Source organism: Manacus vitellinus, unplaced genomic scaffold (genome assembly GCF_001715985.3).
Source record: "Manacus vitellinus isolate BGI_N305 unplaced genomic scaffold, ASM171598v3 scaffold_11_pilon, whole genome shotgun sequence".
NCBI lineage: Eukaryota > Metazoa > Chordata > Aves > Passeriformes > Pipridae > Manacus > Manacus vitellinus.
The window spans coordinates 3,467,609-3,482,139 of NW_021938895.1; the positions used below are offsets into that span (position 1 = coordinate 3,467,609).

Sequence of the window (14,531 nt, forward strand, 5' to 3'; positions counted from 1 at the left end):
GCTGTACCCACATCAGCTGCTGGTAGTGTTGGAAATACACTGCCAAGAATGGTACCACTTGAAAAGCAGATGTGGGATGTCTGCTGTAATTGTATTGGGAGTTAATTCAAGAAAAGTCTGTGGCTGCTGTTATCCAGGAAGATGGACTGATTGCTCTCACCTTTCATTCATGTACCTGTGAAAACAGCTGGGTTTGCCTACTTTGTGAGACAGTGTCCAGAAGGATGTGAGAGGGTGGTCAGTGATGGGTGCTACATGCAGGACTGTGCTGGCTTGCAAGTGCTGGAAAAGGCTCCAGGACACAAGGAATCATAGAATCATTTAACTTGGGAAAGTCCTCCAAGATCAGAGTCCAACCATTAACCCAGCACTGCCTAGTCCACCACTAAACCACATCACTAAGTGCCGCATCTTCATGTTTATTAAATCTCTCCAGGGATGGAGACTCCACCACTTCCCTGGGCACTCTGTTCCAGTGTTTGACCACCCTCTCTGTGAAGAAATTTTTCCTAATATCCAATTTAAACCTCCCCTGGTGCAACTTGAGGCCATTTCCTCTTGTCCTGTCACTTTTTACTTGGGAGAACAGACCAATCCCCACCTGGCTGCACCCTTCTTTCAGGTAGTTGCAGAGAGCAAGGAAAGTGAGACTGTTTCTCTCCTTCTGTCACCTGAGGTAACATTGCCTATGGTTTGGAAGCAGGAACAATATGTCATTATCACAAGGAGATCTTCAAAACCACTTCAAGCAACTATTTGCAAATCCGTGTGTGTGTTTCTAAGTCCAAACATTTGTAAATCCACTCCCACCAGCTGGAAACATGTGAGTCAGCGACTATGACAGGCACATATCCACAATTTTACAGGAATGCAGAAAGACATCATCCTTTTTTTAAATCAATATTTCAAATCAAAATTTCCTGAAGTAAATGGGTAAAGCAAAAGTTTTTATAAAAAAGAATGTACTTAAGTACTTAACTCCATCTTACGCTGTCCCCACTTCCAAATGAAAAAGCAAGACACAAGATGGTCTTTCTATTAGCAAGGACTGACAGGTCAAGCGATACTCTTACATCACTTCAACATCTTATTTTAAAAAAATCCATATCCTAGCTTGCCCAACATTACAAAATTATTTTCATTTATACATACATAAAAAACCATGTAAACTTTGAAAATTTACCCCTTTATTTTTATTTTCCCCCTTTCCTTTACTGCCTCCGTGGCCATCATGGAAATGTACAGGTACAGGTAACCTTCATTTGTTTGCAGAATGCTTCAGACTTACAGATTAATTAATTCCAAAGAACTAGAGTACATGGAGTTCTTGGGAAGAGGGATATAATTACTGCATTTTAAGTTCTTCTGGAAAAATGTTAAAGTGGCATTTTTTTTTGAGTTAATGTCTTTTCCTGCTGCTCATTCTGGCTGGAGGCATCCTCCTATCTTTCCTGACTAGCATTCATTTGTTCCTTACTGAACTGCAGGATCTAAAGGAGATGTCTCCTGTGAGATTGGGTGGGGAAAGAGTTGTGGTCCACAGGTGAAGCAGGGAAACCCAAAAGACCTGGAAAGCTCATTTTCCTAAGGATTTCACTTAATCAAATTATCACCAAACTGCAAGCCATTTCTAACCACTAATTACTCACCGCCTGGAAACTATTTTGAACAAATGTAAATGTACAAAATCTGGTTGATGATAGCCTTGAAATGTAGATCCTGGGAAGTCTGTGGAGAAACAAAAACAGACTTTCTTTTCATAACTTTGATCCTGTTCTAGGGGCAATAACACAGGCACATGTGATGAATCTTTCTTTCCTCTCCATTTTCTTGCCAAGGATGCTCTTTGGAAACACCACTATAGCTACGCTATGCTGTCTATCCTTCAGAATATATCAGATGTAATTTAAATAAATGCATGCTAGAATTTTTCTACAGTGCCTCCTGGTAAACAGCAGCTCTGATGATCCTGATGTTCAGACTGAAGGGGCCAAAAAAAACTGAAGTCAAACGGAACAATTTGGTCTCGTCCTACAGTACCAGACTCTACAGGGTGATACATAAAATACTTAAAAGAAGGAACAAGAGATCACAGACCATAAAAAAGTGCAGCCTGCCTTAGCACCGACTTCTTCTCCTCCTTCTTCTTTGAACCTTACAGAAAGGACTTCTCACTGTATATTGCATCATGGCAATGCAATCATGACCCATCCATGTACAAGGCAGGAAACAACCCCACAGATACCTTCAAGCAGCCCATGGCTGCTCCTGAGGATTTCTGAGCAGGCTTACTCCATACTTCTCTAAGTCACACAGTTCAACAGAAACTGTGTAGAACTAATTCTCTTAAAAGATACGGAGATTTTAAGTTTTCCCATACTACAAGTTGTTAATCTGAAGGTCCTTATGGCCCAAACTGATTTTTCAGATTGAAATAATCAGGCTGTTTTCTGTAGACAAATGTTCACATCCCGGTGGAGGTTCACATTTTCCATGTAGTCATCTAGTCCTTACAGTATCCATCACAATATTTCTGCTCAAAAGAAAGTCTCCAAGATCAGAAATTGAGTGAAACAGAGGATGGAAGAGATGATGCAGCTCTTCAGCTGCCTACCTTGAGACCACGTCTTGAAACTATAATTGCCCAGAAATAAAATATATGCAGATTCAGAAGATAAACAGGACAAAACCACAACACAGGCAAGCTGCATCCATTCATCAGTAAAGCAAAAGCAAATATGGATGAAAGGGGAGATTTTTTTCCTGAGCTCCTGTTTGGAAACTGCTTTTTCTTCCAGGGTCAACAAAACCTCCAGTTTCAAACTTTGCATATATGCTTTAAGAAACAGCGTGCTGTGAGGTCTCGCCACGGACAGCACGTGTTTTCTCAAGCAACATGTATAACAGAAAGTCATGGGGATTCTTTTCACCCTTCCCTCATTATTAACTCAAAGCAGGCACACAGAACTTCTAGTTTTTTCAGCGTGTCACAAGCAAAAAGGAATGAAACCCTCTGATAGACAGCTTTGAGGTAGGACCCCCATTTTACAATTGGATAAGACGACCTTCCTTGTGTCATGGATGTTGGAGTGGTGGAGGACATAAGCAGCTTTGCTCTTCCAGCTGTACTTAGTCTCCTCCCCAGATCCATAGTGGTTCTGTGGGGCACATTAGGTCCCAAGGAGCCACTGCAATAGGGATATAATTTAGGGTGCCTGCTTCAAGCTGTGCTTTTGTGAAATAACTCTAGGCTGTCCAAGAGACATGGAAAGGCAGTACAGGAAGTTTTATGTTCACTTCTCCAGGGTGCTTGTCTCAAGTAAGTGGTTTTCTTCATATCTTTGCCTGCATTCCTTTATTTTGCAGAAAATACCTTCATTCTTTCCAGTTCACGTTGTCTTTTGCTGGTTGCTATATACTTTCATTTTATCTCCAAGCTGATTCAAACTATATGACCTCTGCCATGAGGGGAAAGAATCAAAGGTCATGAAAGCTCTTGTGGTATTTCTGTGGTAGTGAGTTCTATAGTAATGAACATTTCAGGACACAAGCATAGGTTCTGGAACTTTACCATCTATCTCACATGATTTGTGGTCAAGCATTAGAACAGGCTGCCTAGGGGAACTGGTGGAATAACAATCCCTGGAAGTATTCCAAATTGTGTAGATGTGGTGCTTAGGGACATGGATAAGTGGTGAACACGGTGGTGCTGGGTTAATGGTTGGACTCCGTGAACTTAGAGGTCTTTTCCAAACTTCACGTTGCTATGGTTCCATGATTTTAGTCCAAGCCTACTGGTACCCACTCACATAAGGCTCTGCAACCTGCATGTGTCAAGTGCAAGGGAAAGATGAACACCTGGAGCACTCAGTGTCTGCAGACACAGGTGCCTCGACCTTCCTAAAATTTCCCTCCAAACATCCATTGTGGCCACCAGACATCGGCACTTTGTCCTAAGTACCTGTCTCAGAGGGACAGATGACGATTCACAGTTTGACATCCATCTCCCCACAAATGTTTGCAAAACATACTCACTTCAGAGTAGGGAACCTATTTGTCTGATTCTGGAATCCATTTGGACTAGTTTGACAGCACCACTTACACTTGCTTTAAGGACATTTTATATACTCAAGAGGGGGTAAAAGCAGCGTAGTGTACCTGAAAATTGGTCCCACAAAACCTCCACCTTTCCTTTAACTGCTTTTATCACACAAAATTGGAACAGCAAATGTTTCAGAGAACAAACCGTACTGGTTCAGGGCAAATGGGTGCAGAGGCTTTACCATTGTTGCAATGCCAAGAAAATGAACAAATTTGCCCCCTGGGTTGAAGCTAAAGGAACAAAATTCTTGAGCCCTGCCTAAAATCACATGGTTCTGCTGGGCTCGTCTGATGTTGTTCCATGGTGATTCACAAGCACTGCTCTGCCTTGCTGTGTGATGCTTGGCAGCCAGCTGCACAGTCAAAGCTGTGCAGAGAGCAAACGAAGGCATTGATGCATACTTTTTCTCTTTTTTTTTTTTACTGCAAGCAAGTTCCTGCCTCAGAAACAACTCTAGAAAACTACAGAACAGGCAAGGTCTGGGCAGAATCAGCAAGTATTTAGTGTTGATGGAAAATAAAGCCAGATTGCATGGAACGATAGCCATATGATCCCCTTCTAACATGCATCACTTCTCTTAGGAACAACAACAGGCACTGCCTTGCACAATGTTTTGCAAGTACTGATTAAGGCCAGCAATCCTTCTTGGGACTGTAGCCTGTCCTTTGCACCTGCAAAACCTGAGCTGTGAAAAGTTGACTTGAGGCCACATTTAATGAAAGGCTTACCTGGGTGTCACAATAACAAACCTGGAGCCACCCCACCCATCAGTGTGACCTGGAGCAACTATCTCAAGTGTTAAGGCATTCAACATAAGTCAGCAGAGCACCAAATTTCTGAGTGACTCAGAACCTGTGAGAGTACATGCAGGTCCAGGGAGACAGGGTGTCTGTGTAAGGCAATTAGGTGTTCCCTTGTGCCCAGTGAGGAACTGCTGAGAGCCAGCCAGCTGGAAACACCGAGCCCAGGGATATATCTGAATAGGCAGCTACCTCCTGGCTTGCTACTCTCAGAAGCTGGCTGAAATGGCACAGAAGCCTTTCCTAAATATCATCTGGAAGTTCTCACTAGTGGTGCATGAGATATTCACCACCTGGCACAGCATCGACCTGAAGGACAGGTGATGCAGAACCACGCAGAGAAGCACAAGCTGAAGATGGAGGATAAGGCCACAGTGTACTTCTCCTTCTCTGGGAAGGGTTTCTGCTGCCACTGTTAACTGTCATTACATAGAACCCCTGTTTTGAAGCAGTTTGTCAGGAAGCATTAGCATGCCTGGCAGGTTTGCCTAGACTAGGCTTCTTCAAGTAAGCAAACAGAATGGAGGGAATTCCCAATTTTGCATGTTTAAACAATAAGACTGAAAGCTATTAAGACTCCTGATGACCAAATCTCATACCCAAATCTTGCAGGCTCAATGCTGTTCAAGCCTCCTTAGCAGGCTGAAGAGCACCCTTCTGACCTCTGAGTTGGAGCAGAGAAAGAAAACACTTACAGACCTGTTCAAGAAAAAGAAAGGAAGGAACAAGGACTGGTCACCAGCAGGTGATCACTCTCTGCTTCCACCTCCTGCTTGTGGAAGAGGGATAAGGGATCTTTCCTACACTTCGGGCATATCTTTACCCTTTTACTCCTGTGCACTTCTGGCACCTGGCACCACACACTGCTGTGACATTCATGGCATCGTGGCTCTCAGAAGAGCTTTTTGTACTTGCTCTGTAATCCAAATCTACAAAATACATATTAATGTAATTGTAATCAGAGGAAAAGATTTTAAAAAATTTCAGTTTACAATCTGCAAATTATTCAAAAAAAATCGGAGACTGTGGATAGTAAACAATGAGAAACAACAAAACAGGAGTCAGAGGAAGTGGAGTGTTTCATAGTCACTGATATAGTAAATCATCACTGCAGCTTAACACAGGCAAATGTAGGGTAAATACATTTATGTGTAATATATCTGATGGAAAGGACTGGACTTGAAAGCACATATTTAAATGTGACATTCATGCAGTACACTAGCCAGGAAAATGAGGCTGATTTCATTAAAGAAAAATAAATCTCTGAAGACTATACAGTCCATGGAAGCATTAAAAAAAGAAGAAAAAAAAAGTAATCCAAGCATAATTTAGGCTATGTCAGAGGGGAATCACAGAAACTAGTAAAATAAAAGGAGCACAAGATAGATTTTATTAAGTTAGTGAATTAAGTCCAGCTGGGAAATGCCAGAAGACGTCTTACAGGTAGTGTGTCAAGTACCAGTGAGGATGAGAAATCAGCTTCAGCTGCAATCTCCATCCTTAGTATGGTGTCTGATGACCAAGAAGGAAACTCAGATTTAATTAGCAAGCTCCCTGTATATATTTAAGGTACAGCCTGCATATTTAAACTATGACAATTTCAGATGTTCTCAGCTTTCCACGGCACCAGTCCCTATAGAAACAACCCCCACTTCAAAGACAGAATGGTGGTCTTTCCATTGCCAATGGTCAGTGGAAGAGAGAACGCTGAAATACTATGGTCACAGAGGAAATCAGAGGCCAAATCTGTTTTTTTCATAACCACAGAACACCTCTGAGAACTCTCCAAACTGCAGGTACAAAGACGTGTTCGCTTCAGTGAAAATCAGCTGCTGCTGGTGTGAAAGGGGACAGACTGTTCTGTGCTCCTCAGCTTAAGAGCAAACTAACTCTGGCCAAGGACACTGGAAGAAGACTCCTTGTTTTTAGCAATTCCATGGTTCTGCAATGGCCTGGGACACACTCAGAGATTCATCCCCAGTAAACTGCTGGGAATTTCCATCAGGAAGATGAAGTCCAAACAGCTCGAGCTGTGATTCCCGCTAGCAGCTCTGCAGAAATCAAGTATCTTAGGGTGAACACCAAAACACTGACCTTCCTCAAAGGCCAAATTTATTCTCAGCAGGGAAAGGAAACCTCTCACAATCACCAAATTAGGCAGATGAAGAACTAACAAGAACTGGAGAAGCAACAGGAGTGGCCTCCTCCACTCTGCCTCCAGAGAAAAATCTGGCTTTTATTACAAAATTCCAGCCTCGAGCTTCCTCCCACAGGATAGACCAAGGAGGCCAAGACTTGTATGAATTAACCCAAAATAACACTTCCAGGGAGGGAGAGCATGACTGAGGGAATTGCTGATGGGCTAGAGGCCTCTCACCTCCTTCTCACCAGTTCAACTCCAAAAGTTGGGAGGAAGAAGGCAAAGCCTCTGGCTTTGAGCAATTCTGTGCCCTTAGCCAATTTACTGGGAAGCAAGGGACTGCCACAACCACCATCACATCAGGTAGCTCCAAGCCAGTGGACAGAAGAACAAAAACTGTCCTTCCTATCCCTACAGTAACCCACTTTAAACAGCTTGAGTCTCACAGTGGCAATGCTCAGGCTGATAGCGAACTTCAGGCTCCAGCAGCAAGCATGTTTAAAAATAGCCAAAGCAAACAGGGTTCTGTTTGGGGAGGGGAGGAGGCAGGCACCTTTTTGGCTATGTTTGGCCAGCAGCAGGGATACAGTCTGGTTGATCCTGACCATCCCCACTACACATCCTCATTGCTATGGCAATGTCCCATAAACAGAGCAGGGATCAGCAGCTCCCCGGAGCAAGGAGGCAGCACTGTCCTCAGGTAGTGGCACTGCATTAGAAGAAGGAAAACAGGAGATTTGTGCAGGCGAGCTGAAGACTCACTAGAGCGTGTAAATGTTACCTTAATTTGCGCATCAGCATTTAAATACCACAAGAACTGGAGCTGGAGCTACAGCATGAGCAAAGCAGATGAACACAGTGTGTCTGACTCAGCCTGGGGAGACAGGGAAGCACAGGGAGCTGGGAAGAATCCACAAGCATTAGTGGGCCAAGGCTACCCCAAATGCTGCTGCTGTTCCCTGGGAGACTTCCATCAGAAACCAAAGCTGACGGCAGGCAACATGCTGCTGATGGCTCGGTGGCAGCAGCAGCGCACCCTTGGAGCAGCCTCAGGCAGAACAAGGAGCCAAGCTCAAGCACTGAAGCAGCTCAGAGAAAAGGACCACCAGAGCCATGAGAAGTCACCAGGGCTAAGAGGTCTCTCCTGGAGGTCTCAGTGGCCGTCATGGGCTTGCAGAGCTGCAGAGGGATCTGGCTCAGGGTCTAAAATTAGCACAAACCCACTGTTACAAAGCCGGACTTGTTCACCCTGCCCTTGTGCAAGACAGGGAAAGGGGGAAGGGAAGCACGTGCTCATCCCACCTTCTTGCAGAATCTTCCCAACCTGCAGCCTCTCACAATACTGGTTCCGCCACTGTAGCGGAGTGGCCGCAGAGAGAGGCTTCACTCAAGGTAATACTTTGGTGAGGTAATCTAAGACAACAGGATTAAACTGAAACAGACAATTTATGTTGTGCAACAGGAAATATTTCCAGACAGTAAAGTCTGTTGGGCTCCAGAGCACTTTCCCAAGGTAAGGAGCAGAACTGGAATTGCCATTCCTTGACTCATCTGTCAAGGCTACAGTAGCACCATGTGGTGTGGAGAACACGCTCACACAAGGAGAGAAATGGGACGGGGACCTGTCTTTGCTTTTACAGCAGTTCTGTGTAAAAGCAGGGACCCAGCATTTGCTTTTACATAGAACAAGTTTCCATTAACAGAACAAAAAGCTGAGATTTAGGGCAAGTCAGAAATCCAAGAAAGTCTTGGTGGTATTCGAGACCCTTCAGTTCCTGTCATGATCTCATCCTGAGTGGGTTTTTCTCATCTTGCTTTCTCCTTTGCAGGTGGTAGAAAAAAAATAGGATTAAGGGGCTGATTCTTACCTGCCCTCCACTGCCATAAATCAGGAGTAACTTCACTGAAATCAGTGGAGTGATGCCATCTTAAAGTGAAGTGTGTTCACATTAAAATCCAAAAAAATTAAGGATGAAATTATGTTCATCTCCAACTATAGCTCCCATAGGTAAAGTTTTAGGATAGTTTAGAAACAGACTCCCAAAAACCGCATTTGAGACAGAGGCTCATCTCTCAACACCTGTATAGACATATATATGGGTGGATTTCTAAGAACTTCAGTTCCAATCCCCCTTCAAGCACCCAAAGCAGCCCCTGAAGCACAGTTAGCCCCTCAGTCCCCTTGTTCAGGCAATGATTCCGTTCCCCTCAGAGCTGACTTGACTACTGGATCCCTTAAAAAATGGCAGTTTGTCAAACCATTCCCTTTCATATTGAGAAATACAGAGCACAACTCTAGATAAAAATACTGTTTCTTAGGGTCCTAAGAGATGCTGGGAGCAACTCTTACTACAGCTTCTCTCCTCCCTCTGTTACATGAGCTCATTATTCTCTTGGCTATGTCTCTGCTAGTAAACTAACCCATGCCAGAGCCCATTCTTCAGCCCTGAAGCCAACTGGCACAGCCCTACGCCTGTGTATTATTAAACTCTCTTACACTCTCAAACAAGGTCGCCGAATCCAAACTGCCTTTTGGAGCGTCCTGGCCCTTCCTAAATCCCAGCAACACCCAAAGGTCATCTGAGACCAACTAATGTGTATCACCAGTGTGGTAGCACAGACCCTCAAGACCAACTCAACAGTGCATATATAAGCCAGCTGTATGAATACTGAAAGTGAATACTTTTTAATAAATCAGTAAGAAGTAGCAAAGCACTTGGAAAGAGTCTGGGAGATGGGAAGACACAAAAAAGGATTTCCTACTCAACTCCATTTATAAAAAAAGGCTTTCATATAGGAACTGTGAAACAAACTGAGCTTTTACTTAGAAACCAGCTTCAGGCAAAGCTGTCAGCAACGTCTCCTGGGTCCCCCATTGCTCATGGCAGCAAGACAAGGGATGCCAAGGCTGGTCAGGGAGCTTGAACTTTCCCCAGTCATGGGAGAAGGTGCCTCTTAGAGGCTGGGGAGAAGGACTGCTGTGCTCAGGGTGAGCCCAAAGCCCCCTTCATATGTTCCCATCTTGTACCTTCTTCCACCACATTCCCTCTAGGGAGGTGGGAACAGAGGACTCCACTTCAAAATTAGCATAAGGGGGAGTTAAGGGAGCAACATGAATTGAGCAATGACTTGGAGGTAAACACACTGTACACAAAGCCTTAGGATTATTTTTCCCGGGGCCAACTCCAAGGCTTTTATTCCCTCACTCATAATTAGCTGGTAAATATTGTACATATAATTGACCTTTCTAAATGCTGCTGAGTAGCTGGAGGTGTTGGGAGCTAATCCTGCCTGTGAAGACCTGGGCTTGTGCAGCACAGACTCTATCTGCCGGTGTGTAATGCTCTGCAAGTGCTTTTTTTCCCCTCACTTACTGACACGTTGAGATTTACTGCCCTGTGTCAGTGAGTTCAAGAAAGCCTTTTAACTCTGAAAGCTCCGGGAACTGGCTCCAGCACATGCTTCAGGATTTATCCGTCAGTTTGTTACGCCTTGTTTGTCCAAGAAACAGTCAAGACTGAACGAGTCAGAAATGACAGAAATAGTACATGAAGTCACAGTTGCTCCACTTTAAAGCACAAGCATTTGTATCATTTTCCTACCAAATAAATATATGTGTGTTCAGCGAGCAAATAAGGCAATGGCAGAGGAAAGGCATCACATGCAGGATTTTACGGATGCCAGCTGATTTGTGCCCACTCCTCTGAGCAAGTGTAACACAAATTCCAGCAAGTATCAGCTCTTTCTGATCAGAAAAGCAATCGCCGGGACCGTACACACTCACAAACCCCGTGAACGCTGCCGCAAGCCAGTCCTGGGAAAAACCTGTGAACGCTAAACTGAAGCTAAAAGGCAAGCACGTAAGAGAAAACGCTGAGCAGCCCCTGCTCTTTCCCTCACCTTCACTCACTGCCTGCCCAGTTTCTGTACAGCTTCACGCTGCTTCCTCCCTCCCTTAAACAGCTCTTTTTTCCATCAGTCACATCAAGTCACCAGCGTCTGCAAAAACAGTACCGATGCCAGCCCTCGCAGATGCTGAGCTCTCCTGGGGAGCGAGGCGCACGCCGGGCTCCCGTCCCTTCCCGTCCCTCCCGCACCGCAGCCCGTCGCCCACCCACCTCCGAAACACCCAACGCCAGCATCCCGACCTGCATGGACAGGACCACGGCGTCGGTGGCGAAGTTTGCAAGAGAAGGATGTTTTTGCTCTCACCGCCTCAGGTTCCCCAGCCGCCTGGGAAGTACAGCAAGCTGCCTGGAGAGGAGAAAGTTGTTCCAGCGCTCGCTTTCTTGGCGTTCCCGGCAGCGGGGTCGGGAGCTGAGCCCGTGGGGACGGTGAGAGCAGCAATGCGCTGTGACAGGCGGGAGCGTGAGGTTTGCCCCAGCCCTCTCACATCCTCCCCAAAAGCCGGCGGTCGGGAGGGCGGGCGCCCTGTGCGTCTGCGGGAGGATTGGAGAGCGGAGCGAGCGCGGGAGCGAGTGTCGAGCAGGGCAGCAACAGGAAATGACACAGAAACTTCACCAGGCTCCAATCCAAACTTGGCCCCTGACATGAAAGAAAGGGGAGGCAATTTGGGTAGGGGGGTGGGGGGGGGAGAAGAGAGAAATTTTTCCCCCTCATTAACCAGCGTAAAAATCTGCTGACTGGAAAAGAAAACATCGCTGTGACAAGTTTTATTAAAGCAAGGAATGAAGGGGGGACGGGGGGGGATTCCCATCAGAGTTTATTTATTTGAGCAGGAGTGGTGTGATGATGTTAGACATTGAGAGCAAAATGCCATTTTCAGCAGTTTTCTGACTTTTCTAAGCTCCTCGAATGCTCCGTCGTGTGCCCGAGGGCAGCAAGCAGGAGCAGGGTCCCCCTCTCTGCGTTCCGTGGGGCAGCTGCTGCCGGCAAGAGCCCGGACATTCTACCGGGGGCTGCGGGCGGTCGCTCCGAAATGCAGCGCTGCCCGCGGCTCCCAGTGCAAGGGGACAGCGGAGGAGATGATGGGCCAGGGCTGCTTGTGGTCCTGTGCCCAGCCTGGTGAGGAGCACACGGCTCCACACGCTTGGGGGACAAGGCAAAGTGGCAGCCCAGGCACTGGCAAGATGTGACAATGGCACGACCCACAGACGTAGAAAATCACACTGTGCATGTAGTCAAACCTTTGCTTTGAAGGATGCAAGAAACTGCCTTAATTGAACAGAGTTGGATGGATACTTCAGAATCACAGTCATAAAGTCATTAAGGCTGAAAAAGACCTCAAAGATCATTGAGTCCAACGAGCAGCACCATGTTCACCCCTAAGTCATAGCCCCAACTACCACATCCACACAATTTTTAGCACTTTCAAGGATAATGACTCTACCATGTCCCCAGGCAACCTGTTCCAATGCCTGACCAGCCTTTCAGTAATGAAATTTTTCGTGATATCCAATCTAGTGGATTGTCTAATAGCATTATTCCTAATCTGTTAGGATATTTTCCTAATATCCACTCTAACCTTCCAGCAAAGCAAATCCTCTGAACATCTCTCTACATACAGGGTACAAGGGAACAACAACTATTGAACTGAGTGGCATTTTGAAAGCATACTTTAGACATAACTGCCAAAATATGTGTCCTCACAGGCAGCCCAGACCTAGCTTGACTTTAGGCTCTTTGTAAATCCCACCTGCCATTGCAGTAGGCAGTGCCATAAACCCTTTGATAGGACTTTCTGAGGGGTCCTCTTGTCTTCCTGATTTGATGCCCACACCACTGAAGAAAGGTAGATAAGATGTCCAGACTGTAGACTGAGTAGCAGGTCAAATGGAAACTTTTCACTTGGAAGAAGGTGTATCACTCCTCATCCAGCTCAAAGATGTCCTACCAGATACAGTAAACTTTAGGGACTGTGAAACCCAATTCTAAGCTCAGATTCAATTCTTTCCTGGAAAGAGAATATGAACATAGTCATTCTGGTCACAAATTTGAAAGTGGTGAGAGATTTATATTTTTTTTCCAAAAATTGAGCTTTCTCAGGCTAAAGAGGGACTCCCTGAGACCTCTTTATTTCCCAATTAGTTTTATAGGAATATAATATCCCTATTAAAATCAGAATTTTTATATATTCCTATTTAATAGGTATATTTTAAAGCCAGGGAGATGATTCATTTGATCATTTCAGTCACCTGGTCTGATCACCTGCATAGCTGAAGCCACAGACTGGTGTCCCAAAACCACACCTGAATCATTACAAATTATGGCACATCATTCAAGGAGATATTCCAGCCTGAATCAGAGGCTTTCAGGGAAGGATGAGCCATCTCAGATAAGTTATTTCAGAATAAATAACTGTCAAGAAAAAAAACTGTCAAGAAAAAAAGCTGCTTTTTTCATCTGCATTTGTCTGGTCTCACTCTCTACCCTCAACCCTTGCCATCATTCATCAGTCACTCCAGAAAGCTGCAGATCAAGCATAAGCAGAGAAAGCTGCAGCCCACCAAGGTACAGCCCAACCTCAGTTTACCCTAAGAAGAGCAGGAATATTTCAAGCCCAGGCATAACTTTCAATCAAATATTTCGGTTGAAAGTACCCAAGCCATGCAGCTCTGAGTGGAAACTGGAGCCTGCTGCTCCCTCACCTTGTAAGCTCAGCCTTACAAAACCACAGACAAGTCATCTTGTAACCTTGTCCTGAGTAAATAAAAATAGCTGAGCTTTTTTAGTCTCTCATGGTAAGAGAGATTTATGGACAAACCACAAAATCGTGCCTGTCACTCTTTCAAGATCCATTTCCATTGCATTAAAGTCCTTTTTGAAATGTGCCTACCAGAACTGAATGTGGTATTACCTCACTTATGCTGTAAATTTTTAACACACTTGGACTCCTATGAAGTTGTTCCATCAGAAGCATCTCTGTCTTTGCTGTGCCTTTGTGAATTCAGTAGCGAGCTAACAAGCTGAATTAGGGATTTATTGTTATAGTATCATTTTACTCCAAACTCCAACCTTAAATACAAAACACTTTAAGATTTGGCATTTATACAGTGTTCAACATATGCTTTGATCCAAACAAGGGCTTTGACCTGCCTAACCTTTGGTGTATTTTTTTCACTCCTGTGAATGACTTGAGCACAATCGTAAGGTATCGGTTGTCACTCCCTTAACGAGAGGTTATTTTCAATTAATCAAAGAAATATAAACAGAGCCTTGTATTGAGTTCAAATAAGATCAGAATAGTTGTGTCCTTAAAACAGATGTCTGAGGCTGTGTCTCCTTTCAGATCAGAGCTCATGTACTGTCAGGAGGAGATCTTGCAGATCTGTTTGTTCAACGAGCTCAAAAAAACAACCAGCTCCAAAACCTGACATACTCCAGTGTGGCCCAGTGAAGTCAATGAACAGCCCATGATGCAGATTAGGGTAACCAGGCCAAAATCAGATTTGTGAGGTCTTTACAGATTAGAGAGAACAACAGAAGGGAATTAGATAGCACCAGAGTATTTCAAAGTAAGGCTAACCCT

The 14,531-nt window shown here is 44.8% G+C and overlaps 1 protein-coding gene across 3 annotated transcripts in view; it reads right to left on the reverse strand.

Moving 5' to 3' along the window:
- EVA1A (eva-1 homolog A, regulator of programmed cell death) overlaps positions 1 to 14,531 on the reverse strand; it is a 212,569-nt gene that overhangs the window by 54,555 nt on the left and 143,483 nt on the right. The window contains exon 1 of one of the 3 annotated variants that reach the window (XM_018088967.3): positions 11,191 to 11,412. The exons of 1 other annotated variant lie outside the window; for it this stretch is intronic. The gene's annotated coding sequence lies outside the window, so the exon portion shown is untranslated. Of the gene's footprint in view, positions 1 to 11,190; positions 11,413 to 14,531 lie in introns of those variants that run through there. One more of the 3 variants, XM_029965804.1, reaches the window with a different exon arrangement.